General features: G+C 47.5%; 1 pseudogene; it reads right to left on the bottom strand.

The window, feature by feature from the left end:
- Positions 1 to 25510, bottom strand: part of LOC123996858 — a 151321-nt pseudogene that overhangs the window by 68451 nt on the left and 57360 nt on the right.

Genomic DNA, 25510 nt, shown 5'->3' on the forward strand with positions numbered 1-25510 from the left:
GAATATTGCTGTATAGGGCGCTGGGGATAATGTCTGCACAGATAACAACGCTTCTTAGAATGTCTGCCTTCTGGCTCCACTAGTTAAACTGATAGGTCACACATAGACCATGACGCTCTTATTATATTCTAAAGCTTAAAGTGTGTGTGTGTGTGTGTGTGTGTGTGTGTGTGTGTGTGTGTGTGTGTGTGTGTGTGTGTGTGTGTGTGTGTGTGTGTGTGTGTGTGTGTGTGTGTGTGTGTGTGTGTGTGTGTGTGTGTGTGTGTGTGTGCTACTTCTATCTATCTATCAGATAATGGATCAGAGAGCGTGTCGTTTCTAGCCATACAGATGAGTGGAGTATCTGTGCTGTTAGTGAAAGAGGAGGAGAGAGGAGGAGTTAAGTACACTACTATTACTGACTGAGGGAGATCCTGTATATACTGTACATACTGTACACTGATGCTATTCTGTCTTTCTTTTAACTCTGAACCTACTGACACCTATGATATTCTTAGTCTGAATCTCCCAGAGCTGAGGGAGGGTCACTGGCCTCTGTGGTCAGTGTGGTCACTGTAGTGTGTTACTAACGTGACTGTGTGATCACTTTGTGTGAGTGGGTCAACATCCAAAATTGCACCCTATTCCCAATATAGTGTACTACTTTTGTCCAGAGCCCTATAGGCCCTGGTCAAAAGTAGTGCAGTAAATAGGAAATAGGGTGCCATTTGTGACGTAGTTGGGTCATTACTGAGCTGAGTATATCGTCTGTGTTATTAATGAGCTGTAAGAGGAGTGAGTCAGATCCTCCCTGTTGGACATGACCAAAGCTTGACCCATCACCTCCTCCCATCCCTCCATCCCATTCTCTCTGACCTCACCACCTTCCTCTCTCCCCATCTTCTCTGTCTCTATGATGGCTATTTGACATTCACTGCAGCTCTAATGACCCCCTCTCACCCCCTCACTCTATCCATCTCTCTCTACCCCCCACCGCCCTCCCCTTCTCTTCCTTCAGTCTTTAGATACTGTCGTTTTACATTCATTAGAAGCAGCAGAGGTTAGAAAAATAACATTTCTTAAATAAAGAACTTTCAGTGAGTGTGCATTTTCTCATCTTTCATTTGTATTGCCCTTATAACCCTGTCAGGCTGCACTAAGAGGTTTATGAAGAGTAGAGTTGAGCAGGTCAGTCCTTCATATATCAGTGAGTGGCTCTCCACTGGCTGCTGTTTTTATTGAGGATGATGTTGTTGTTGGTGATGATGTTGTTGGTGATAATGTTGTTGGTGATAATGATGATGATTATGATGATGTTGTTGTTGGTGATGATGTTGTTGGTGATGATGATGATGATGTTGTTGGTGATGATGATGATGTTGTTGTTGGTGATGATGATGTTGTTGTTGGTGATGTTGTTGGTGATAATGTTGTTGGTGATGATGATGTTGTCAGTGGTGATGATGATGTTGTTGTTGGTGATGAAGATGTTGTCAGTGGTGATGATGATGTTGTCAGTGGTGATGATGATGTTGTTGTTGGTGATGAAGATGTTGTCAGTGGTGATGATGATGTTGTTGATGATGATGTTGTTGGTGATGATAATAATGATGATGTGGTTGTTGATGATGACAATGATTTTGTTTGGGTGATGATTATGAAGATGATGTTGGTTATGATGATGTTGTTTGTGATGATGTTGATGTTGGTGATGATGTTGTTGTGAGTGGTGATGATGTTATTGTTGGTGATGATTATGATGTTGTTGGTGATGATGTTGTTGGTGATGATTATGATGTTGTTGGTGATGATTATGATGATGATGTTGGTGGTGATGATGTTGTTGGTGATGATAATGCTGTTGTTGGTGATGATGATGATAAAGTAGTGATGATGTTGTTGGCGATGATGATGTATTTGGTAATGTAGTTGTTGGTGATGGTTAATCTAATGGCGTTGTTGTTGGTGATGATGTTGTTGGTGGTGTTGATGTTGGTGTTAATAATGTTGTTGGTGATGATGAAGTTGTTGTTGGTGATGATGTTGTTGGTGATGTTGTTGGTGAAGATGTTGTTGTTGGTGAAGATGTTGTTGTTTGGTGATGATGATGATGATGTGGTTGGTGATGATGTTGTTGTTGGTGATGATGATGTTGTTGTTGGTGATGATGTTGTTGATGATGATGTTGATGATGATGATGTGATGAAGATGTTGTTGGTGATGATGATGCTGTTGGTGATGATGATGTTGTTGTTGGTGATGATGTTGAGTGGTGATTATGATGTTGGTGATGATGTTGTTGGTGATGATAATAATGATGATGTGGTTGTTGATGATGACAATGATTTTGTTTTGGATTATGAAGATGATGTTGGTTTAAGATGATGATGTTGGTGATGATGTTGTTGTGAGTGGTGATGATGATTGTTGGTGATGATTATGATGTTGTTGGTGATGATGTTGTTGGTGATGATGATGATGATTATGATGATGATGTTGGTGGTGATGATGTTGTTGGTGATGTTGTTGATGATGATGATGATGATGATGTGTTGGATGATGATGTAGGTGTAGTTGTTGGTGATGGATGCGTTGTTGTTGTTGATGATGATGTTGTTGGTGATGATAATGATGTTGTTGGTGATGTTGTTGGTGAAGATGTTGTTGTTGGTGAAGATGTTGTTGTTTGGTGATGATGATGATGATGTGGTTGGTGATGATGTTGTTGTTGGTGATAATGATGTTATTGGTGATGTTGCTGTTGGTGATGATGATGTTGGTGATGATGATGTTGTTGTTGGTGATGATGTTGCTGTTGGTAATTAAGATGATGATGTTGGTGATGATGATGTTGTTGGTGATGTTGTTGGTGATGATGATGATAATAAGGTAGTGATGTTGTTGGTGATGTTGTTGGTGATGATGATGATGATGGTGGTGGTGATGATGTAGGTGGTGTTGGTGATGATGCTGTTGATGATGATGTTGTTGGTGTTGATAATGATGTTGGTGATGTTGTTGGTGAGGATGATGTTGTTGATCATGATGATGTTGATGATGTTATTGGTGATGATGTTGTTGTTGGTGATGATGATGTTGGTGATGATGGTGATTAGTATGTTGTTGTTGGTTATGGTGATGATGATGATGTTTTGTTGATGATGATGGTTATGAGTATGTTGATGATGATGATGTTGGTGATGATGTTGGTGATGATGATGTTGATGATGATGATGTTGTTGTTGGTGATGATGTTGCTGTTGGTAATTAAGATGATGATGTTGTCGGTGATGATGATGTTGTTGGTGATGTTGTTGGTGATGATGATGATGATGATGTTGTTGGTGATGATGATGTTGGTGGTGATGATGATGTTGTTGGTGATGATGCTGTTGATGGATGTTGGTTGGTGATGATGATGTTGTTGATCATGATGATGTTGATGATGTTATTGGTGATGATGTGATGATGTGATGATGATGATTTGGTGGTGATGATGTTTTGTGATGATGATGGATGTTGTGATGATGATGATGTTGGTGATGATGATGATGTTGTTGTTGGTGACGATGATGATGTATTTGATGATGATGATGTTGTTGTTGGTGATGATGTTGCTGTTGATGATGTTGTTGGTGATGAAGATGTTGTTGATGGATGATGTTGTTGTTGATGATGTTTTGTTGATGATGTTGTTTTTGTTGATGATGATGTTGTTGGTGATGATGTTGTTGATAATGGATGATGTTGGTGATGATGTTGTTGATAATGGATGATGTTGGTGATGATGTTGTTGATAATGGATGATGTTGGTGATGATGTTGTTGGTGATGATGTTGATAATGGATGATGTTGGTGATGATGTTGTTGATAATGGATGATGTTGGTGATGATGTTGTTGATAATGGATGATGTTGGTGATGATGTTGTTGATAATGGATGATGTTGGTGATGATGTTGTTGATAATGGATGATGTTGGTGATGATGTTGTTGATAATGGATGATGTTGTTGATAATGGATGATGTTGGTGATGATGTTGATAATGGATGATGTTGGTGATGATGTTATTGTTGGTGATGATGAAGACCATTCAGCCAAATGGATGGAGGGTTGGATAGAAACACAGACATGATGTATCATACACTCAAACAAATACCGACATATGGAGACAGGGTAGTCACTTTACCCCTATCTACATGTACATATTACCTCAACTAAGATGTAGCCCCTCACATTGACTCGGTACCCCCTTTATATAGCCACGCATGCATGCACACACTCCTCATTACACAGATTCCTGCCTCTTCTATCCATCTCACTCTCTCTCTCTGCCCATCCCTTTCTCCTCATCACTGCGACATCCACCTTTCAATTATTGGTCTCTGAGGAAACAGTAATTAGCATGGGCATGGTTTTGCATACGATTAATGCAGCCCCCTTAATTAACACCCACCTCCCTGAGCTCCTGTCTCACTGAACACAGACACACACACACACATGGATGCACACATGCACACACACACTAGCCTACTTGTCCTTCATTGCCAGATGACAATTGGCTGACCTCTGTTGAATCAACAGACTGTGTAAACTCACACAGGGTCAAGGACTCAGGAGATTGAAGTCGTACTTGTCTGTTTTATGTATGTGTGTGTGTGTGTGTGTGTGTGTGTGTGTGTGTGTGTGTGTGTGTGTGTGTGTGTGTGTGTGTGTGTGTGTGTGTGTGTGTGTGTGTGTGTGTGTGTGTGTGTGTGTGGCTGTGTGTTATTGGTTTATTATTGGTTAATAGCATTGAGAGACAGAAGGCGACAGACTAAATAATCGTGACGCATATGGTTTAGACAGAGGTTTCAGACCCTACTGGCCATAGCACTGTATTATAACACCAGACACACACAGGTATGTATCAAACACAAAGCCAGTAGGTGTCGGTGTTGTGGGGTGGTTAAGGAGAGCAGTAGGGCTGCTGGTAAATACCATAAGCCTCAAAAGCAACACAAGACAAAACCGACAACGCCTGATTACGACAGTGCACAGTGTGTGTGTGTGTTCTGCAGTGTGAGCTAGGAGAGACCTGTGGGAGTATAGGAGGAAGGTGGCAGATTGAGACATTTCTACACAGACAGTGAGGCTCACACCCTAGTTTTATAATGTTTTTTTTTGACAGGTGTCAGAGATGGAGTAGGTGTAGAATAGCTACTATAGTGGTTCTGAAGATGGAGTTATTAGCTAATGAAACAGAAATGTTTAACTACCATGTGCAATAAGATCATAAAGGACATGGAGAGTTACGTTGTATCCTGACCATGATCCAAGGTCAACTGGGATGACACTCACACAAAGGCGTGCACATACACACACTCTCTCTTACCAATATCTTTTGTTCTAGTATTTTCAGATCATGTATGTTCGTTCACCAGCAGACCACAGCCAGCCATGCATCACCACGACACCACACTGCATGCAATGCGCGCACACACACACACACACACACACACACACACACACACACACACACACACACACACACACACACACACACACACACACACACACACACACACACACACACACACACACACACACACACACACACACACACACACACACACACACACACACACACTGCATGCAACCAGCGCCTAGCACAGAGCAAACCCCACCCAAACCCACTCCTATCCACATACACAGTGACTCCGACCAGCACCACCACAAAGCCACACCACAGAGTATCCACAGGACACACCATAGCACCAAGGGGGACACAAAAGGGGGACAGGCACACACAGCTGGACTCACTGGGTGTCTCTTGGGGACGTCATATACCCCCTCCTTCTGTTGGCTGGTCGGAACCTGGACAACCAACCAATCACCACAAAGCCCACCAACCACACGTTAGCTTTTGTTACCATGGCAACCTTAATTTTTAATGTACCAGAAAGTACCAATTGTAGTAAATACCAAAGCAATACAAGACTATAAAATAAATCCTTACAGCCAAATATATAGAGACTAAAGCCTGGACATTATTGTCCCTTATAGCTTGCATCTGAGGGTGTGTGTGTGCATGTGTGTACGTGCATTCGTGCGAGAGAGAGAGAGAGAATGAGTGATGTAATCTGCATTCAAATATATGAGTTGAGGCTTCATTTAGAGTATCAGTCTGATATGAATGAACAGCTCTCTCTCTCTCCCAGCTAAGTCCCCCACTTCTCCCTCCCTCTCCAATAAAGTGGATCAATGTGGTCTTACCACAGAGAGAGACATGTAATAAACTGGTCTGTCTGTCTGTGACTTTGTCTCAAATGACACCACATTCATCATGCAGTGCACTACTCTTGGCCACTACTCTTGGCAACTACTCTGTGGACTTTTGAGACAGACAGACAAATTGATACAGGAAATGTCTCTATATGTTTTATTTGCGTTTTGTTCTATTGACTGATGATTGATTGTCCCTGAAGTGTAAGACTATCAAACTAATCCACCTGACTGATCTGCTGTGGAAACGTTAATAGAAACGTGAATAAAAACGTGATGGGACAAAAACGTCTGTCTGTCATAACAGTCTGACTACCACAGATAACTACCACCGCCTGAGTACTCTCTCCATCTCTCCTCCCTCCATCTCTCCTCCGTCTTTCCTAATCCCTCGCTCTCCTCTTCTCGTTCTCCTGTTTATTTCCTCTCTCATCCTTCTTCATCTCTCCATCTCTATGGCTGTTTATTTCCAGAGGCAGACATCTTTATTCATCTGTTGGTTCCTCTGTTGCACGATTCTAACACGTCTTCTTGCGTGTGTGTGTGTGTGTGTGTGTTAGAGTATGCTCTATTTTCATTCTATTATTTTGAAAGATCAAGCAAGGGCCTGGTGATTAATCTCTCTTTCACACTCCCTCCTTCATCTCCTCAGAAAAAGAGGGAGGAAGGGGAAGGAGGAGGGGTCTGCATTACTCATGCATGTGTGTTAATTGTTCTCTCAGGTTTCAGTGGTGTGTCTGTCAATAGTGAAGCTGTAGGTGAGGGGTCGTAATTTGATTGCACCCAAATTGGCCATTTAAATGTATACGATTAATATAATATTTAATAAATATAGTACCTAACATCCGATTTGGACCAAACTTTGTTCTAACAATGAGTTAAACATGAGGAATCTAAAGAAATGGTCAAAAACCACTCACAGATATCCCACGGCAATTCCACCACAACAACGAATATATAGTATCAGTTCTCTGTCTTACAAGTAGTATGGAGCTACTCAATGTTAGAATTATTTGGGGCCCAAATTGGATGATAGGTACTATATGTATTGAATATTATATCAATCCTATAAATTTAAAGCGCCAATTTGGGTGCAATCAAATTACCTTAATTTCTCAGAGATCTAATTCAATTTCAACAAAAGAACATTGCAGGAATGCCAATGTTATCTTTTTCTAACTACGAAAAACAATTTCAGAACAATCTGAGATGGCTTGTTGAAATGGCTAGTTGAAATGACGTGGAATGACCCTGAGGGTATTCTCAAATCATCTCTATCCCATTGGAACCCTGCTCCTCTCACTCACACAACTCCACTAATCTGATCCAAGCAGAGAGGAGAGGCTTGTACCTGATAAATGCTCTCTTCTGATTGGTCGCGGATGGGCTCGTGTCCTGCCTCAAACACAATGTACTACAACACAGGCAGCAGGGAGAGGAGAGGAGGAATAAAGAGAAAAATAGGAAATAGGAATTGGAGAAAAAGGACAGGCTGAGAACATGGTGCAAAGATGTGATTGATCAGACAGAATCATCTGTAAATCTCGCCCGCAAGCAATCCCAGAAAACTTCACACACACCTCCATTCATCTGAAAATAATCCTGGGACTCCCCCACAACTCCCCACAGACACAGATAAACAGGCAAGGAGATTGAAAGAAGCATTAAAAGAAACATACTGATTGGATAGACAGCATAGAGAAGCATTCTGATTAGTGTTTGGAAGTTACCTGGTAGACAGGATCCTCCAAATCTTCCTCCAGTATAGTCTGAAGACATAGGGATGGATGGAGAGGGGGAGAAAGGAGAGAGGGAAGAAGATCAGTGTAGTTGACGATAGAGGCAGCAGCACCAACAATAATCAGATAGTAAACATTGTGTGTGTGTGTGTACCTGGTACACAGCCTGTTCACACTGTTTGTCCTTCTGGGCTTTCTTCTCCATCTCCTCTCTCTGTTTGATCTGATAGATGAGCTGGAACAGGTCCCGAAGGTCCAGGATCACTGGCTCTGCCTGAGAGGGGGAGAGGAAGTAGAACACTTATATACAGTTGAAGTCGGAAGTTTACATACACTTAGGTTGGAGTCATTGAAACTCCACAAATTTCTTGTTAATAAACTATAGTTTTGGGATGTTGGTTAGGACATCTACTTTGTGCATGAAACAAGTATTTTTTCCAACAATTGTATACAGACAGATTATTTCACTTAGAATTCACTGTATCACAAATTCCAGTGGGTCAGAAGTTTATATACACTAAGTTGACTGTGCCTTTAAACAGCTTGGACAATTCCAGAACATGATGTCATGACTTTAGAAGCTTCTGATAGGCTAATTGACATAATTTGAGTCAATTGGAGGTGTACCTGTGGGTGTATTTCAAGGCCTACCTTCAACATCAGTGCCTCTTTGCTTGACATCATGGGAAAATCTAAAGAAATCAGCCAAGAGCTCAGATTTTCTTTTTAGACCTCCACAAGTCTAGTTCATAATTAGGAGCAATTTCCAAAACACCTGAAGGTACCATGTTCATCTGTACAAACAATCATACCGCTCAGGAAGGAGACGCGTTCTGTTTCCTAGAGATTAAAGTACTTTGGTGCGAAAAGTGCAAATCAATCCCAGAACAACAGAAAAGGACCTTGTGAAGATGCTGGAGGAAACAGGTACAAAAGTATCTATATCTACAGTAAAACGAGTCCTATATCGACATAATCTGAAAGGCCGCTCAGAAAGGAAGAAGCCACTGCTCCAAAACCGCCATAAAAAAGCCAGACTACGGTTTGCAACTGCACATGGGGACAAAGATCATACTTTATGGAGAAATGTCCTCTGGTCTGATGAAACAAAAATATAACTGTTTGGCCATAATGACCATTGTTATGTTTGGAGGAAAAAGGGGGAGGCTTGCAATCCGGAGAACGCCATCCCAACTGTGAAGCACGGAGGTGGCAGCATCATGTTGTGCGGGTGCTTTGCTGCAGGAGGGACTGGTGCACTTCACAAAATAGATGGCATCATGAGGGAGTTAATGAGTTAATGCTTGGTCGTAAAATGGGTCTTCCAAATGGACAATGACCCCAAGCATATTTCCAAAGTTTTGGCAAAATGGCTTCAGGACGACTAAGTCAAGGTAATGGAGTGGCCATCACAAACCCTGACCTCAATCCTGCAGAAAATGTGTGGGCAGAACTGGAAAAGCATGTGCGAGCAAGAAGGCCTACAAACCTGACAGTTACACCAGCTCTGTCAGGAGGAATGGGCCAAAATTCATCAAACTTATTTTTGAAGCTTGTGGAAGGCTACCCAAAATGTTTGACCCAAGTTAAACAATTTAAAGGCAATGCTACCAAATACGAATTGAATGTATGCAAACTTTTGACCCACTGGGAATGTGATGAAAGAAATAAAAGCTGAAATAAATAATTATCTCTACTATTATTCTGACATTTCACATTCTTAAAATAAAGTGGTGATCCTAACTGACCTAAAACAGGGAATTTTTACGAGGATTAAATGTCAAGAATTGTGGAAAACTGAGTTTAAATGTATTTGGCTAAGGTGTATGTAAACTTCCAACGGTATCTCTGTGGTTAACAAAACACACACGCAAGCCCGCACATATACATGAGCACACACACGAATGCACAAACACATCAACTCACATCCACAGTGCAATACAGCATTTACTGTCGATGTGGGGCTTTAAGGGGTGAGACTGGTGAACAATGAAATATAGAACATATTTAATATTTGATTAAGGCCTAACAGGGAATTAACAGACAGTGTTTGGAGAACTACATGGACATCCCCAGTTTAGTGTTGGGTACCTACTTACTACCACATCTGAACTCTGATCCAGTCTTATTTAAATCATATAGTGCTCTCCCTCCCTCCCTCCCTCCCTCCCTCCCTCCCTCCCTCCCTCCCTCCCTCCCTCCCTCCCTCCCTCCCTCCCTCCCTCCCTCCCTCCCTCCCTCTCCTGCCAACAGCAACAACACATAACTAGCACAAACATACAATCAAACAATGTACGACAAGGACATGAGGTGAAACAGAGGGTTAAATACACAAAATGTAATTGATGGGATTGGAACCAGGTGTGAAGGAAGACTAGACAAACGCAATGGAAAATGAAAAATGGATCAGTGATGACCAGAAAGTTGATGACGTTGCCTGCCAAACACAAGCCCGAACAAGGAGAGGGAACCCGGAGGGCGAGGCGCAGGGCGATCCGGATGGGGACCTTGGAAATCTCGCAGCATAAAAGGATCCAACACGTCCTCCACCGGAACCCAGCATCTCTCCTCCTGCTCTGTGGGCACTGGGTGCACACAGAGCAGGAGGAAACATAAACTCTCACGTCCTTAGCTAAAGTGGGCCACCAGTACTTCCCACTAAGACAGCGCACCGTCCGTTCGATCCTAAGATGACCAGAGGAGGGTGACTAGTGGGCCCATTAGATCAGCCGGCCGCGGACAGCAGACGGAACATACAGACACCCAGCTGGACACTGAGGGGGAGCAGGCTCTGCATGTGATGCCCGCTCAATGTCCACGTCCAGCTCTCAAGAGGCGGGGAGTATGGGAGTGGGATCCATGGGCCTCTCCTTTGTGTCATACAGCCGGGACAATGCATCTGCCTTAACGTTCTGAGAGCCCACATAATGGGTGAAAAACGTGGCCCACCTTGCCTGGCAAGGGTTCAGTCTCCTCGCCGCCCGGATGTACTCCAGATTGCGGTGGTCAGTCCAGATGAGAAAAGGGTGTCTAGCCCCCTCAAGCCAATGTCTCCACGCCTTCAGGGCCTTGATGACAGCCAACAACTCCCGGTCTCCCACGTCAGTTTCGCTCTGCCGGGCTGAGCTTCTTCGTGAAGAAAGCACAAGGGCGGAGCTTCGGTGGCGTACCCGAGCGCTGAGAGAGCACAGCTCCTATCCCAACCTCGGACCTCCACTATGAATGCTAAAGAGGGATCCAGATGAGCCAGCACGGGAACCGAGGTAAACAAAGCCCTCAGGTAACTGAAAGCCCTGTCCGCCTCAGCTGTCCACTGCAGTCGCACCGGTCCCCCCTTCAGCAGTGAAGTAGTGGGAGCCACTACCTGACCAAAACCCTGGATAAACCTCCGGTAGTAGTTGGCAAATCCTAAGAATCGCTGTACCTCCTTTACCGTGGTGGGAGTCGGCCAATTACGCACGGCTGCAATGCGGTCACTCATCTCCACCCCTGAAGTGGAAATGCGGTACCCTAGGAAGGAGACGGATTGTTGGAAGAACAGGCATTTCTCAGCCTTGACGTACAGGTCATGCGACCAAGCACTTTGCGCACCAGGGACACATGCTTGGCGCGTGTAACAGAGTATATCAAAATGTCATCAATATAAACCACTACACCCTGCCCGTGCAGGTCCCTGAAAATCTAGTCTACAAAAGCTTGGAAGACTGATGGCACATTCATCAACCTGTACGGCATGACGAGGTACTCATAGTTCCCAGAGGTGGTACTGAAAGCAGTCTTCCACTCTTCTCCCTCTCGGATACGCACCAGATTGTAAGCGCTCCTGAGATCTAGTTTGGTGAAGAAGCGCGCCCCGTGCATTGACTATATCACTGTAGCGGGAAACTATACCTCACCGTGATCTGATTTAGACCCCGGGAGTCAGTACACGGACGCAGACCTCCCTGCTTCTTCTTCACAAAAAAGAAACTCGAGGAGACGGGTGAAGTGGAGGACTGAATGTAGCCCTGACGCAGGTTTTCGGAGACATATGTTGCCATTGCCTCCGTCTCCGCCTGTGAGAGGGGATACATGTGCCTCCTGGGAAGTGCAGTGTCTACCAGGAGATCTATCGCACAATCGCCCCATCGATTAGGTGGTAATTGAGTTGCCTTCTTTTTAGAGAAGGCGAGAGCCAAATCAGCATATTCAGGGGGAATGCGCACGGTGGAGACCTGGTCTGGACTCTCCACCATAGTAGCACCAACAGAAACCCCTAAACACCTACCTGAGCACTCTCGCGACCACCCTGTGAGAGCCCTCTGTGGCCAGGAAACAGTGGGGTTATAACAAGCTAACCAGGGTAGGCCCAGCACCACGGGAAACGCAGGAGAGTCAATAAGTTAAAGACTAATTCTCTCCGTGTGACCCCCATGCGTCAACATGCCCAAAGGAGCGGTGACCTCCCTAATTAACCCTGACCTTAATGGTCGACTATCTAAGGCATGAACAGGGAAGGGCACTTCCACGGGAACAATGGGGGTGCACGGCCCCTCCCGCACGGCCCCTCCTAAACTATGAGCTAACGCTCTATCAATGAAATTCCCAGCCACGCCTGAATCTACGAGTGCCTTATGCTGGGAATGTGGGGGAAACTCAGGAAAAGTGACAGACACAAACATATGTGCCACAGAGGACTCTGGGTGAGAATGGTGCCAGCTCACCTGGGGTGACGCTAGAGCGCCCTGCCTGTTGCCGCGATTCCCAGAGGAACCAACCCGGCACCTCTGCGGCCACAGATGGTGCACGAGCGGGAACCCCCTCCGGTCTCGCTGCGCACCGCCCCTCCCAGCTCCATGGGTATCGGAGAGGGGGTGTGGGAGGATGGAACCACCAGACCCCGATCTGGGCGTCCGTGAGTAGCCAGCAGGTTGTCCAGCCGGATGGACAGGTCCACCAGCTAGTCGAAAGTGAGGGTGGTGTCTCTGCAGGCCAGCCCCCAACAGACGTCCTCGTGCAGACTGCAGCGGTAATGGTCGATCAGGGCCCGGTTGTTCCATCCTGTGCCGGCAGCCAGGGTCCTAAACTCCAGGTCAAACCCCTGGCTCCTCGTCTCTTGCCTCAGATGGTAGAGGCGCTCACCCACCACTCTGCCCTCGGCGGGTGGTCGAAGAATGCCTGGATACGGCGAGTGAACTCCTCAAAATGGTCCAACGCCGCATCTCCCTCTCTCCACACGGCGTTGGCCCACTCCAGGGCTTTCCCGGTGAGGCACGAGACAAGGGCGGACACCCTCTCACGGTTAGATGGAGCTGGGTGGACCGTGGCCAGATAAAGGTTTAGTTGAAGGAGGAACCTCTGGCAGTTGGCAGCACTCCCGTCGTACTCCTGTGGCAAGGAGAGACGGTTCCCACAGGGATCAGGTGGTAAAGGGGCACTCAGGAGAGACCCCGGTTGTGCTGGTGGAGGCGCTGGAAGAACTCCCTGTCTCTCCCAGCGGTCCATTGTCTGGACAACGTGATCCATGGCGGCGACCAGATGGTGAAGCATAACCGCATGCTCCTGGACGCGCTCCTCCACCTCAATAGCCGGGGCACCTTCTCCTGCGGACTCCATAGTTGGTCAGAGATTCTGTAAAGGGTGCGTGTTGGTGGCAGCGAAGTCAGACGCAGGAAAATGAACTTGGTATCAACGGAGTTGGCCCCTCCCTGCTCCCCTCATCACTCACACCGCACGGCCCCTCCCTGCTCCCCTCATCACTCACACCGCACGGCCCCTCCCTGCTCCCCTCATTACTCACACCGCACGGCCCCTCCCTGCTCTCCTCATCACTCATACCGCACGGCCCCTCCCTGCTCTCCTCATCACTCATACCGCACCGCCCCTCCCTGCTCTCCTCATCACTCATACCGCACGGCCCCTCCCTACTCTCCTCATCACTCACACCGCACGGCCCCTCCCTGCTCTCCTCATCACTCATACCGCACGGCCCCTCCCTGCTCTCCTCATCACTCATACCGCACGGCCCCTCCCTGCTCCCCTCATCACTCACACCGCACGGCCCCTCCCTGCTCTCCTCATCACTCATACCGCACGGCCCCTCCCTGCTCTCCTCATCACTCATACCGCACGGCCCCTCCCTGCTCCCCTCATCACTCACACCGCACGGCCCCTCCCTGCTCCCCTCATCACTCATACCGCACGGCCCCTCCCTGCTCCTCCCTCATCGGCCCCTCTGCTCCCCTCATCACTCACACCGCACGGCCCCTCCCTGCTCCCCTTATCACTTATACCGCACGGCCCCTCCCTGCTCCCCTCATCACTTATACCGCACAGCCCCTCCCTGCTCCCCTCATCACTCACACCGCACGGCCCCTCCCTGCTCTCCTCATCACTCACACCGCACGGCCCCTCTCTGCTCTCCTCATCACTCATACCGCACGGCCCCTCCCTGCTCCCCTCATCACTCACACCGCACAGCCCCTCCCTGCTCTCCTCATCACGGTGCATAGATGGCCCCTCCCTGCTCTCCTCATCACTCACACCGCACGGCACCTCCCTGCTCTCCTCATCACTCATACCGCACAGCCCCTCCCTGCTCCCCTCATCACGGTGTATAGATGGCACCTCCCTGCTTCCCTCATCACGGTGTATAGATGGCACCTTCCTGCTCCCCTCATCACGGTGTATAGATGGCACCTCCCTGCTCCCCTCATCACAGTGTATAGATGGCACCTCCCTGCTCCCCTCATCACAGTGTATAGATGGCACCTCCCTGCTCCCCTCATCACAGTGTATAGATGGCACCTCCCTGCTCCCCTCATCATGGTGTATAGATGGCCCCTCCCTGCTCCCCTCATCACGGTGTATAGATGGCATAGCCTAATACAGAAACATGTCAGTTCTATATATTCCTAAATAAATTATTTCCTCTGTTGCACTGAAATGACATGCATGATTTTTGTTGATGCTCCGATGAAGGGATTAAATAGTATAATGGGCACCACGTGACGCTCAACTTAAACTGCAGTGTGTAGCCTACTGTAGCTGCTGGAAAAGGAATTCAAAGCCTATACTTTATCACTCAGGACATAACATTCCAGTGTGCTACTATTTTTGCCATTTAATGTTGTTAATAAAACTAAATCAGACAACCCATAGTACAATAGTTGACCTATTTACCTAGTCATTTACATTCAGTGGTGACCCGTCATTCAGGGCAGGTGTGGCAGAGCCAAGCCTGTTTTATGCCCTACCTGTTAAGATAAAAAAAATGCTTCTGTGGCGGAGGGGCATCCAGCGAAAAGCAGAGGGTAGGCGTTGGGAATTCTCAGTGTTCTGTCACTCATGGGTACACTACGTCACCGAAGAATCTTCAGGGAGAGCTAAGCAGTTCAACCCCCTTGGGTGCTGCCATAGATTTACATTAGAAGTGCCCATCCAAAAAGGCTCAAGGTCCTTGGCCACAGGTAAAATTACATCAAATCACGTTATATCTACTGTAGCATTGATTGGACTGATCATGTCATACCTTCAAAATCTTAGCTACAAATGTACTGTAGACAAGCAGTCATCATCATGAATCACGTTAACAATCTACTGGCAAATCCTTTTCAATTCTTGTCATACGAAGAGAAATTATAGATAGAACATCTCGGTGATCATCGGCCATTGGACAATACACAAGTCGGGAATCGCAAATTCCACAATGAGGAAAGAATCAATGGCTCAGTGGCTTACTGCAATGCAAAGTAATCACTGTTTTGCTTCCCCTGCCTGCTATTCGGTGCTAAGAGTGTGTGGTCCAAGTCTGGTTTCTGTCTGAAAGGGTCTCTTTTACAAGCATAATAGGATTAGCATTCACAATCAACACCATGGGCCAGAAATGGTTGAATCCATTGGCCGTGCTGTCAATCCAGCATGACTTCTGCCGGGTTCAAAACAACTGTGAACACAGAACTTGGAACCGAGAAATCGCAGACTTCGTGCATTCAAGACAACTGGGAACTCTGGAGAAAAAAACGAGCTCCGACTGGGAAAATACACTTTGAACGCTCATACAACTCGGCATTCCAAGTCGGGAACTCGGTCGGGTCTCTTCCTAGAGCTCCAACTTTCTGACCTGAAGATCACTGACATCATGATTTTACCTTTTTTTTCCAGAGTTCCAAGTTGTCTTGAAAGCCCCATGAATCCAAACCAAAAATAGGCCTTTCTCTTGTATGCTGCTGCATAAATGATGTAATAAGCCAGGGATATATGTATACTGTAGCTAAGAAAGTAATACTAAGTGTATGTTGTGAAGTAAGCTGTTAGTAGCCCATGCGTCTCACCCTAAGAATTTGGTCCTTCTCCCCCTCAGAACATAGCCTGCAGTTCTGACTTGGTGGTGCACATGTAGCCTATAGCCAGTTTTAGAGAAATGTCATCATCGAATATTGTAAAAGCTTTCATTGTCTGCTTATATGCCCCCATTATTTATCCTACGTTTCTGACTTGGTGTACAAGGAGAAAACTGTAAGAACGGCCCATGTTCTGAATTCTGTCGCTATCCATTTCAAAAGTGCTTAACAAAAAGGCATATTGTCCATATGAGTTCACTCATCAATGTCTTAATTACAGCTTAACTCTTATCCACTCATTGTTCCCTTATCCCATAATTTGTACATCTTAATTGTTATATTGTTTCTATAGGTCTCTGTCATTAGTAGGAAATGTTTAGGCAATGTTGGAATGATGCATATCTATGTTTTGCTTACTTTGTGTATTATAAATAACTCATGTGCTTTTCCTCACGATGAAGGGATACTATAATATTGTTGTGTCTGTAACCATGTTGCCAGTGAAAGTTCAGTAATAGACCCATGTAATTCCAGTTGATATTGCGAGGGTTGTTTTGTTTGCGCAATGCGCTGTCTGTATGTCGTTATAGGCCTATATTCTATAAAAGTGGATGCTCGTGATTGTATTTTCATTCCTTTTTGACCACATAAACCTAATGAAATACTTCAACTGGTAGGCTAAAGTTAGGAGGGGGTGGTCTTGGTGAGAACGTGCTGTGGGATTATATAAAATACTCTTTGAAGTGGTAGGCTTCCAGATGTTTTCAGAAGATTGGCAGATTTCAGAGACCGCCAGGACAGAGAAGAGCTTGGACTGATGTGAGCGGGAGCTGCCCTCCTGTAGCGGTGGGAGGACCAAGAGACCAGAGGTGGCAGAACGGAGTGCTCGGGTTGGGGTGTAAGGTTTGAACAGAGCCTGAAGGTAGGGAGGGGCAGTTCCTCTTGCTGCTCCGTAGGTAAGTACCATGGTCTTGTAGTGGATGCGAGTGGACTGACATGGGAGAAGCAGGGTGACATGGGAGAAGCAGGGTGACATGGGAGGAGTGGACTGACATGGGAGAAGCAGGTGACATGGGAGAAGTGGGGTGACATGGGAGGAGAGGACTGACATGGGAGAAGCAGGGTGACATGGGAGGAGCAGGGTGACATGGGAGGAGCGGGGTGACATGGGAGGAGCAGGGTGACATGGGAGAAGCAGGGTGACATGGGAGGAGCAGGGTGACATGGGAGGAGCAGGGTGACATGGGAGGAGCAGGGTGACATGGGAGGAGCGGGGTGACATGGGAGGAGCGGGGTGACATGGGAGGAGCAGGGTGACATGGGAGGAGTGGACTGACATGGGAGAAGCAGGGTGACATGGGAGAAGCAGGGTGACATGGGAGGAGTGGACTGACATGGGAGAAGCAAGGTGACATGGGAGAAGCAGGGTGACATGGGAGGAGTGGACTGACATGGGAGAAGCAGGGTGACATGGGAGGAGTGGACTGACATGGGAGAAGCAGGGTGACATGGGAGGAGTGGACTGACATGGGAGAAGCAGGGTGACATGGGAGGAGTGGACTGACATGGGAGAAGCAGGGTGACATGGGAGGAGTGGACTGACATGGGAGAAGCAGGGTGACATGGGAGGAGTGGACTGACATGGGAGAAGCAGGGTGACATGGGAGGAGCAGGGTGACATGGGAGGAGCGGGGTGACATGGGAGGAGCAGGGTGACATGGGAGAAGCAGGGTGACATGGGAGGAGCAGGGTGACATGGGAGGAGCAGGGTGACATGGGAGGAGCAGGGTGACATGGGAGGAGCGGGGTGACATGGGAGGAGCAGGGTGACATGGGAGGAGTGGACTGACATGGGAGAAGCAGGGTGACATGGGAGAAGCAGGGTGACATGGGAGGAGTGGACTGACATGGGAGAAGCAAGGTGACATGGGAGAAGCAGGGTGACATGGGAGGAGTGGACTGACATGGGAGAAGCAGGGTGACATGGGAGGAGTGGACTGACATGGGAGAAGCAGGGTGACATGGGAGGAGTGGACTGACATGGGAGAAGCAGGGTGACATGGGAGGAGTGGACTGACATGGGAGAAGCAGGGTGACATGGGAGGAGTGGACTGACATGGGAGAAGCAGGGTGACATGGGAGGAGTGGACTGACATGGGAGAAGCAGGGTGACATGGGAGGAGTGGACTGACATGGGAGAAGCAGGGTGACATGGGAGGAGTGGACTGACATGGGAGAAGCAGGGTGACATGGGAGGAGCGGGGTGACATGGGAGGAGCGGGGTGACATGGGAGGAGCAGGGTGACATGGAAGGAGCAGGGTGACATGGGAGGAGCAGGGTGACATGGGAGGAGCAGGGTGACATGGGAGAAGCAGGGTGACATGGGAGAAGCAGGGTGACATGGGAGAACATGCGAAGGTAGAACACCAGGCGGGCTGCAGTGTTCTGGATACATTTACACTGGATACGTTGCAAGGGTTTGATGGCACAAGTGGGGAGCCCAGCCAACAGAGTTGCAGTAGTCCAGGCGGGAGATGACAAGTGCCTGGAATAGGACTTCCAGTGTGAGGTAGGGTTGTACTCTACGGATGTTGTAGAGCATGAACCTGCAGGAGCGAGTCACTGATTTGATGTTTGCAGAGAATGGCAGGATGTTGTCGAGGGTCACACCAAGGTTCTTTGCACTCTGGGAGGAGGACACTGTGGAGTTGTCAAACGTGATGGAGAGGACTTTAAGCAGGCAGACCTTCCCCAAGACGAAGAGCTGCTACGTCTTGTCAAGGTGGAGCTTGAGGTGGTGGGCCGACATCCAAGCTGAGATGTCTGCCAGGCATGCAGAGATGCGTGTCACCACCTGAGTGTCAGGAAGGGGGGAAGGCGTAAAAAGTAGTTGAGTGTCATCCGCATAGCAATGATAGGAGAGACCATGTGATGTAGCCCAGGTACTTGTGTACAGAGACAAGAGGAGAGGAACTTGAACCGATTGCTGGGGGACACCAGTCGTGAGAGTACGTGGCACAGACACAGAGATTTAGGATAGAGATTTAGCTTTGGCAGTGCAGAGAGCCTCCGTGACACAAAGATGAACAGTCTTGGTTGAGTGACCCGACTTGAAGCCTGACTGTTTAGGGTCAAGAAGATGGTTCTGAGAGAGATAGCAAGGAAGTTGGTCAGAGACAGCACATTCAAGTATTTTGGAAATAAAATAAAGAAGGGATACCGGTCTGTAGGTTTTGACGACAGAGGAATCGAGTGTTGGCTTCTTGAGGAGGGGAGCGACTCGGGTCATTTTGAAGTCAGAGAGGACGCATCTCCAGAGATGGTCTGGAGAAGGGATGGGTCGAGTGGGCAGGTTGTAGGGCGGCCAGACCTCACTAGTCACAAGATTCCCTCTGCAGAGAGAGGGGAGAATGTGATCAAGGCGTGGGGTAGTGGGACCAGTTCTGACAGTTGATGCTTAAAGTTAGTGAGGGAGATATAAGTCTCCAGCTTCAGTGATTTTTGCAATTCGTTCCAGTCATTGGCAGCAGAGAACTGGAAGGAAAGACGGCCAAAGTAGGAGTTGGCTTTGGGGATGGCCAGTGAAATATACCTGCTGGAGCACATGCTACGGGTGAGTGTTGCTATGGTGACCAGTGAGCTGAGATAAGGCGGGGCTTTACCTAGCAAAGACTTATAGATGACCTGGAGCCAGTGGGTTTGGCAGCGAATATGAAGTGAGGGCCAGCCAACAAGAGCATACAGGTCGCAGAGGTGGGTAGTATATGGGACTTTGGTGACAAAATGGATTGCACTGTGATAGACAACATCCAATGTGGTCTTATTCTCCATGGACTTTACAGTGTCCCAAAACTTTTGGGAATTTGTGCAACAGGATGCAAATTTCTGTTTTAAAAAGCTATCCTTTGCTTTCCTAACTGACTGAGAATATTGGTTCCTAACTTCCCTGAAAAGTTGCATATTGCGGGGGCTATTCGATGCTAATGCAGAACGGCACAGGATGTTTTTGTGCTGGTCAAGGGCAGTCAAGTCTGGAGTGAACCAAGGGCTATATATGTCCTTAGTTCTACATTTTTTGAATGGGGCAAGCTTATGTTGAGGAAATAACTTTTAAAGGATAACCAGGCATCCTCTACTCACGGGATGAGGACAATGTCCTTCCAAGATACCTGGGCCAGGTCGATTAGAAAGGCCTGCTCACTGAAGTGTTTTAGGGAGCGTTTGACAGTGATGAGGGGTGGTCGTTTGACAGCAGACCCATTACGGACGCAGGCAATGAGGCAGTGATCGCTGAGATCCTGGTTGAAGACAGCAGAGGTGTATTTAGAGGGCAGGTTGGTCAGGATGATATCCATGAGGGTGCCCGTGTTAACAGATTCAGGGTTGTACCTGGTAGGTTCCTTGATTTGTGTGAGATTGAGGGCATCTAGCTTAGATTGTAGGACGGCCGGGGTGTTAAGCATATCCCAGTTTAGGTCACCTAACAGTACGAACTCTGAAGATAAATGGGGGCAATCAATTCACATATGGTGTCCAGGGCACAGCTGGGGGCTGAGGGGGGGGTATATAACAAGTGAGAGACTTATTTCTGGAAAGGTGGATTTTTAAAAGTAGAAGCTCGAACTGTTTGGGCACAGACCTGGATAGCATGACAGAACTCTGCAGGCTAGCTCTGCAGTAGATTGCAACTCCGCCCACTTTGGCAGTTCTATCTTGGCGGGAAATGTTGTAGTTGGAGATGGAAATTTCTGAATTTTTGGTGGCCTTCCTAAACCAGGATTCAGACACGGCTAGGACATCAGGGTTGGCGAAGTGTGCTAAAGCAGTGAATAAACTTAGGGAGGCTTCTAATGTTAACATGCATGAAACCAAGGCTTTAACGGTTACAGAAGTCATAAGTCCTCCAAAAGTTTAGTATTCCAAAATATTTGCTCAGCTGGCCGCTGCCCTGTTCTGTAAGTTCGCAATGAGTAACTCAGCCATGGAGCAGGAGGGGAAGGCTGGCCGGGAGAAAGTGCGAGTCACAGGATGCAGAAAAGGAAGAGAGTAGGGTTGGAGAGGCAGAATAAGGAGACAGGAGGGAAAAGGATTTAGCAGAAGGGAGAGATGATAGAAGTGGAAAGAGTAGTGGGAGACGGAGATTACGATGGCACATGACCATCTGGGTAGGTGCAGAGTGGCTAGAGTTGGAGGAAAGGGAGACAGAAAAGGAAACAAAGTAGTCACTGTAATCAGAGACCAGGAGGGGAAGGGGGTGGTGCAATGAGACTAGTAGGTGAACAGCCTCTAGTAAAGATGAGGTCAAGCGTATTGCCTGCCTTGTGAGTGGGAGGGGACTGGGAAAGGGTGTGGTCAAAAGAGGCAAGGAGGGGAATGAGAGAGTTGGAAAGAATTGAATCAAAGGCAGACATTGGGAAGTTGAAGTCGCCAAGTATGAAGAGTGGTGAGCCATCGTCAGGCAATGAGCTTGTCAAGGTGCCAAACTCATTGAGGAACTCTCATTGAGGAACTCTCTAAGAACACCTGGTGGATGACAGATGTCAAGAACGTTAAAACCCCTACGGGATCGGTGTCGAGTATGGCGAGAGGGGATTGTTGGGAGAGAAGAGCAGAGTAAAGCAGGAAGATAATAAGAAATATAGGAATGTGCCTCTATGTGGCACAATGGGGTATCTGGAGCATGCAACCAGAGTAGAAATTTCTGAAAGTTGTCTGCCCAGAAATAGTATCAAAAGATGGGTTGTGCCAGCCCTCCACTAAATATGAACCTCTAAAGTAAATATCTACTGACTCTGGGTACCTTTCCTCCCCTGATTGACTTTTTAAAAAACACTTTGGAAAAAACAATGGGGTAGATTGAAATGGATAAAGGAATTTGGGTAAACTGTTCATATTTACAGCATTAATCCTTTCATTAAGTGATAGTGGTAAGCTACCCCATCTCTGAAAATCAGTTTTCATTTGTGCAAGGGGAGCAAAGTTTGCAGAAAAAAGAGCATGTAATGAACGAGTTACGTTCAACTCCAAGGTATTTGAAACCAGAGCGGCTAAGCTGAAAGGGCAAGTCTGTCTGCTGGAGCTGTAGCGCTTAAAAGGGCAAGTCTGTCTGCTGGAGCTGTAGCGCTCAAAAGGGCAAGTCTGTCTGCTGGAGCTGTAGCGCTCAAAAGGGCAAGTCTGTCTGCTGGAGCTGTAGCGCTTAAAAGGGCAAGTCTGTCTGCTGGAGCTGTAGCGCTTAAAAGGGCAAGTCTGTCTGCTGGAGCTGTAGCGCTTAAAAGGGCAAGTCTGTCTGCTGGAGCTGTAGCGCTTAAAAGGGCAAGTCTGTCTGCTGGAGCTGTAGCGCTTAAAAGGGCAAGTCTGTCTGCTGGAGCTGTAGCGCTTAAAAGGGCAAGTTTGTCTGCTGGAAATGTAGCGCTTAAAAGGGCAAGTCTGTCTGCTGGAGCTGTAGCGTTTAAAAGGGCAAGTCTGTCTGCTGGAGCTGTAGCGCTTAAAAGGGCAAGTCTGTCTGCTGGAGCTGTAGCGCTTAAAAGGGCAAGTCTGTCTGATGGAGCTGTAGCGCCCAAAGGGCAAGTCTGTCTGATGGAGCTGTAGCGCTTAAAAGGGCAAGTCTGTCTGATGGAGCTGTAGCGCTCAAAAGGGCAAGCCTGTCTGCTGGAGCTGTAGCGCTCAAAAGGGCAAGTCTGTCTGCTGGAGCTGTAGCGCTTAAAAGGGCAAGCCTGTCTGCTGGAGCTGTAGTGTTCAAAAAGGGCAAGCCTGTCTGCTGGAGCTGTAGCGCTCAAAAAGGGCAAGCCTGTCTGCTGGAGCTGTAGCGCTCAAAAGGGCAAGTCTGTCTGCTGGAGCTGTAGCGCTCAAAAGGGCAAGTCTGCCTGCTGGAGCTGTAGCGATCAAAAGGGCAAGTCTGTCTGCTGCTGGAGCAAGTCTGTCTGCTGGAGCTGTAGCGCTCAAAAGGGCAAGTCTGTCTGCTGGAGCTGTAGCGCTCAAAAGGGCAAGTCTGTCTGCTGGAGCTGTAGCGCTCAAAAGGGCAAGTCTGTCTGCTGGAGCTGTAGCGCTCAAAAGGGCAAGTCTGTCTGCTGGAGCTGTAGCGCTAAAAAGGGCAAGTCTGTCTGATGGAGCTGTAGCGCTTAAAAGGGCAAGTCTGTCTGCTGGAGCTGTAGCGCTTAAAAGGGCAAGTCTGTCTGCTGGAGCTGTAGCGCTCAAAAGGGCAAGTCTGTCTGCTGGAGCTGTAGCGCTTAAAAGGGCAAGTCTGTCTGCTGGAGCTGTAGCGCTTAAAAGGGCAAGTCTGTCTGCTGGAGCTGTAGCGCTCAAAAAAAGTAGCGCAAGGGCAAGTCTGTCTGCTGGAGCTAAAAGGGCAAGTCTGTCTGCTGGAGTAGCGCTCAAAAGGGCAAGTCTGTCTGCTGGAGCTGTAGCGCTCAAAAGGGCAAGTCTGTCTGCTGGAGCTGCGCTCAAAAGGCAAGTCTGTCTGCTGGAGCAAAAGGGCAAAGCTGTCTGTCTGCTGGAGCTGTAGCGCTCAAAAGGGCAAGTCTGTCTGCTGGAGCTGTAGCACTCAAAAAGGGCAAGTCTGTCTGCTGGAGCTGTAGCGCTCAAAAGGGCAAGTCTGTCTGCTGGAGCTGTAGCGCTCAAAAGGGCAAGTCTGTCTGCTGGAGCTGTAGCACTCAAAAAGGGCAAGTCTGTCTGCTGGAGCTGTAGCGCTCAAAAAGGGCAAGTCTGTCTGCTGGAGCTGTAGCGCTCAAAAGGGCAAGTCTGTCTGCTGGAGCTGTAGCGCTCAAAAGGGCAAGTCTGTCTGATGGAGCTGTAGCGCTCAAAAGGGCAAGTCTGTCTGCTGGAGCTGTAGGCAAGTCTGTCTGCTGGAGCTGTAGCGCTCAAAAGGGCAAGTCTGTCTGCTGGAGCTGTAGCGCTCAAAAGGGCAAGTCTGTCTGATGGAGCTGTAGCGCTCAAAAGGGCAAGTCTGTCTGATGGAGCTGTAGCGCTCAAAAGGGCAAGTCTGTCTGCTGGAGCTGTAGCGCTCAAAAGGGCAAGTCTGTCTGATGGAGCTGTAGCGCTCAAAAGGGCAAGTCTGTCTGATGGAGCTGTAGCGCTCAAAAGGGCAAGTCTGTCTGCTGGAGCTGTAGCGCTCAAAAGGGCAAGTCTGTCTGCTGGAGCTGTAGCGCTCAAAAGGGCAAGTCTGTCTGCTGGAGCTGTAGCGCTCAAAAAGGCAAGTCTGTCTGATGGAGCTGTAGCGCTCAAAAGGGCAAGCCTGTCTGCTGGAGCTGTAGACGCTTAAAAGGGCAAGTCTGTCTGATGGAGCTGTAGCGCTCAAAAGGGCAAGTCTGTCTGCTGGAGCTGTAGCGCTTAAAAGGGCAAGTCTGTCTGCTGGATTGATTGGGAAGCACTCACTTTTCTGGAGATTCAGCTTGTAACCGGAGAAGGTGCCAAAGTTCTCCAGAATAAAAAGGATAGAAGGTAAACAGGTTACAGGGTTATTTACATAGAGTAACAAATAATCTGCATATAATGATAACCTTTGTTCAACTCCTTTACACATTGGAAAGAGGAGGATGCCCGTAAGGCTACTGAAAGGGGCTCAATTTGTGACAGATAATGAAGGGGACAGTGGGCAGCCTTGGTGTGTCCCACATTCCAGGACAAAATAATCAGAACGGGTGTCATTAGTACAGACACTGGCCTGGGGAAATGTATACAAGAGACGGATCCATGAGCTAAATTTGTCCCCAAATCTACATTTTTTAAGAACAGCAAATAGGTTCTCCCACTCAATTCTGTCGAATACCTTCTCTGCGTCTAGGGAGATTACCACCTCAGGGAAGTTGGAGAATTGTTTATAATAAATCATGTTAAACAGCGTCACAAATGTTAAAAAATGAATATCTGTCCTTTATAAAGCCGGTTTGTTCCTGTGATGTGAATCCTGGTAAGACTACTTCCATACGCCTCGCTATCACCTTCACCAGCACCTTTACATCCACATTAAGGAGACTTAGGGGCCTAAATGAAGAACAGGAAGTGGGGTCTTTCCCCTTCTTAATGAGAAGCACTATTGAAGCCTGTGTTAGGTGTAAAATATACAATCTAAAATATAAAAAGAAAACCTTCCTATCCTAACGCGGAGAGGCTCCATAGCCCCAGTCGTGAAATACACTTGAAAAGGTATTCACAAAACGGTAAAGAAGGTCAACAGAAAACCAAAATACAAAAACGAAAGAGGCCGAGTGT

This window comes from Oncorhynchus gorbuscha, linkage group LG15 (genome assembly GCF_021184085.1).
Source record: "Oncorhynchus gorbuscha isolate QuinsamMale2020 ecotype Even-year linkage group LG15, OgorEven_v1.0, whole genome shotgun sequence".
Taxonomy (NCBI): domain Eukaryota; kingdom Metazoa; phylum Chordata; class Actinopteri; order Salmoniformes; family Salmonidae; genus Oncorhynchus; species Oncorhynchus gorbuscha.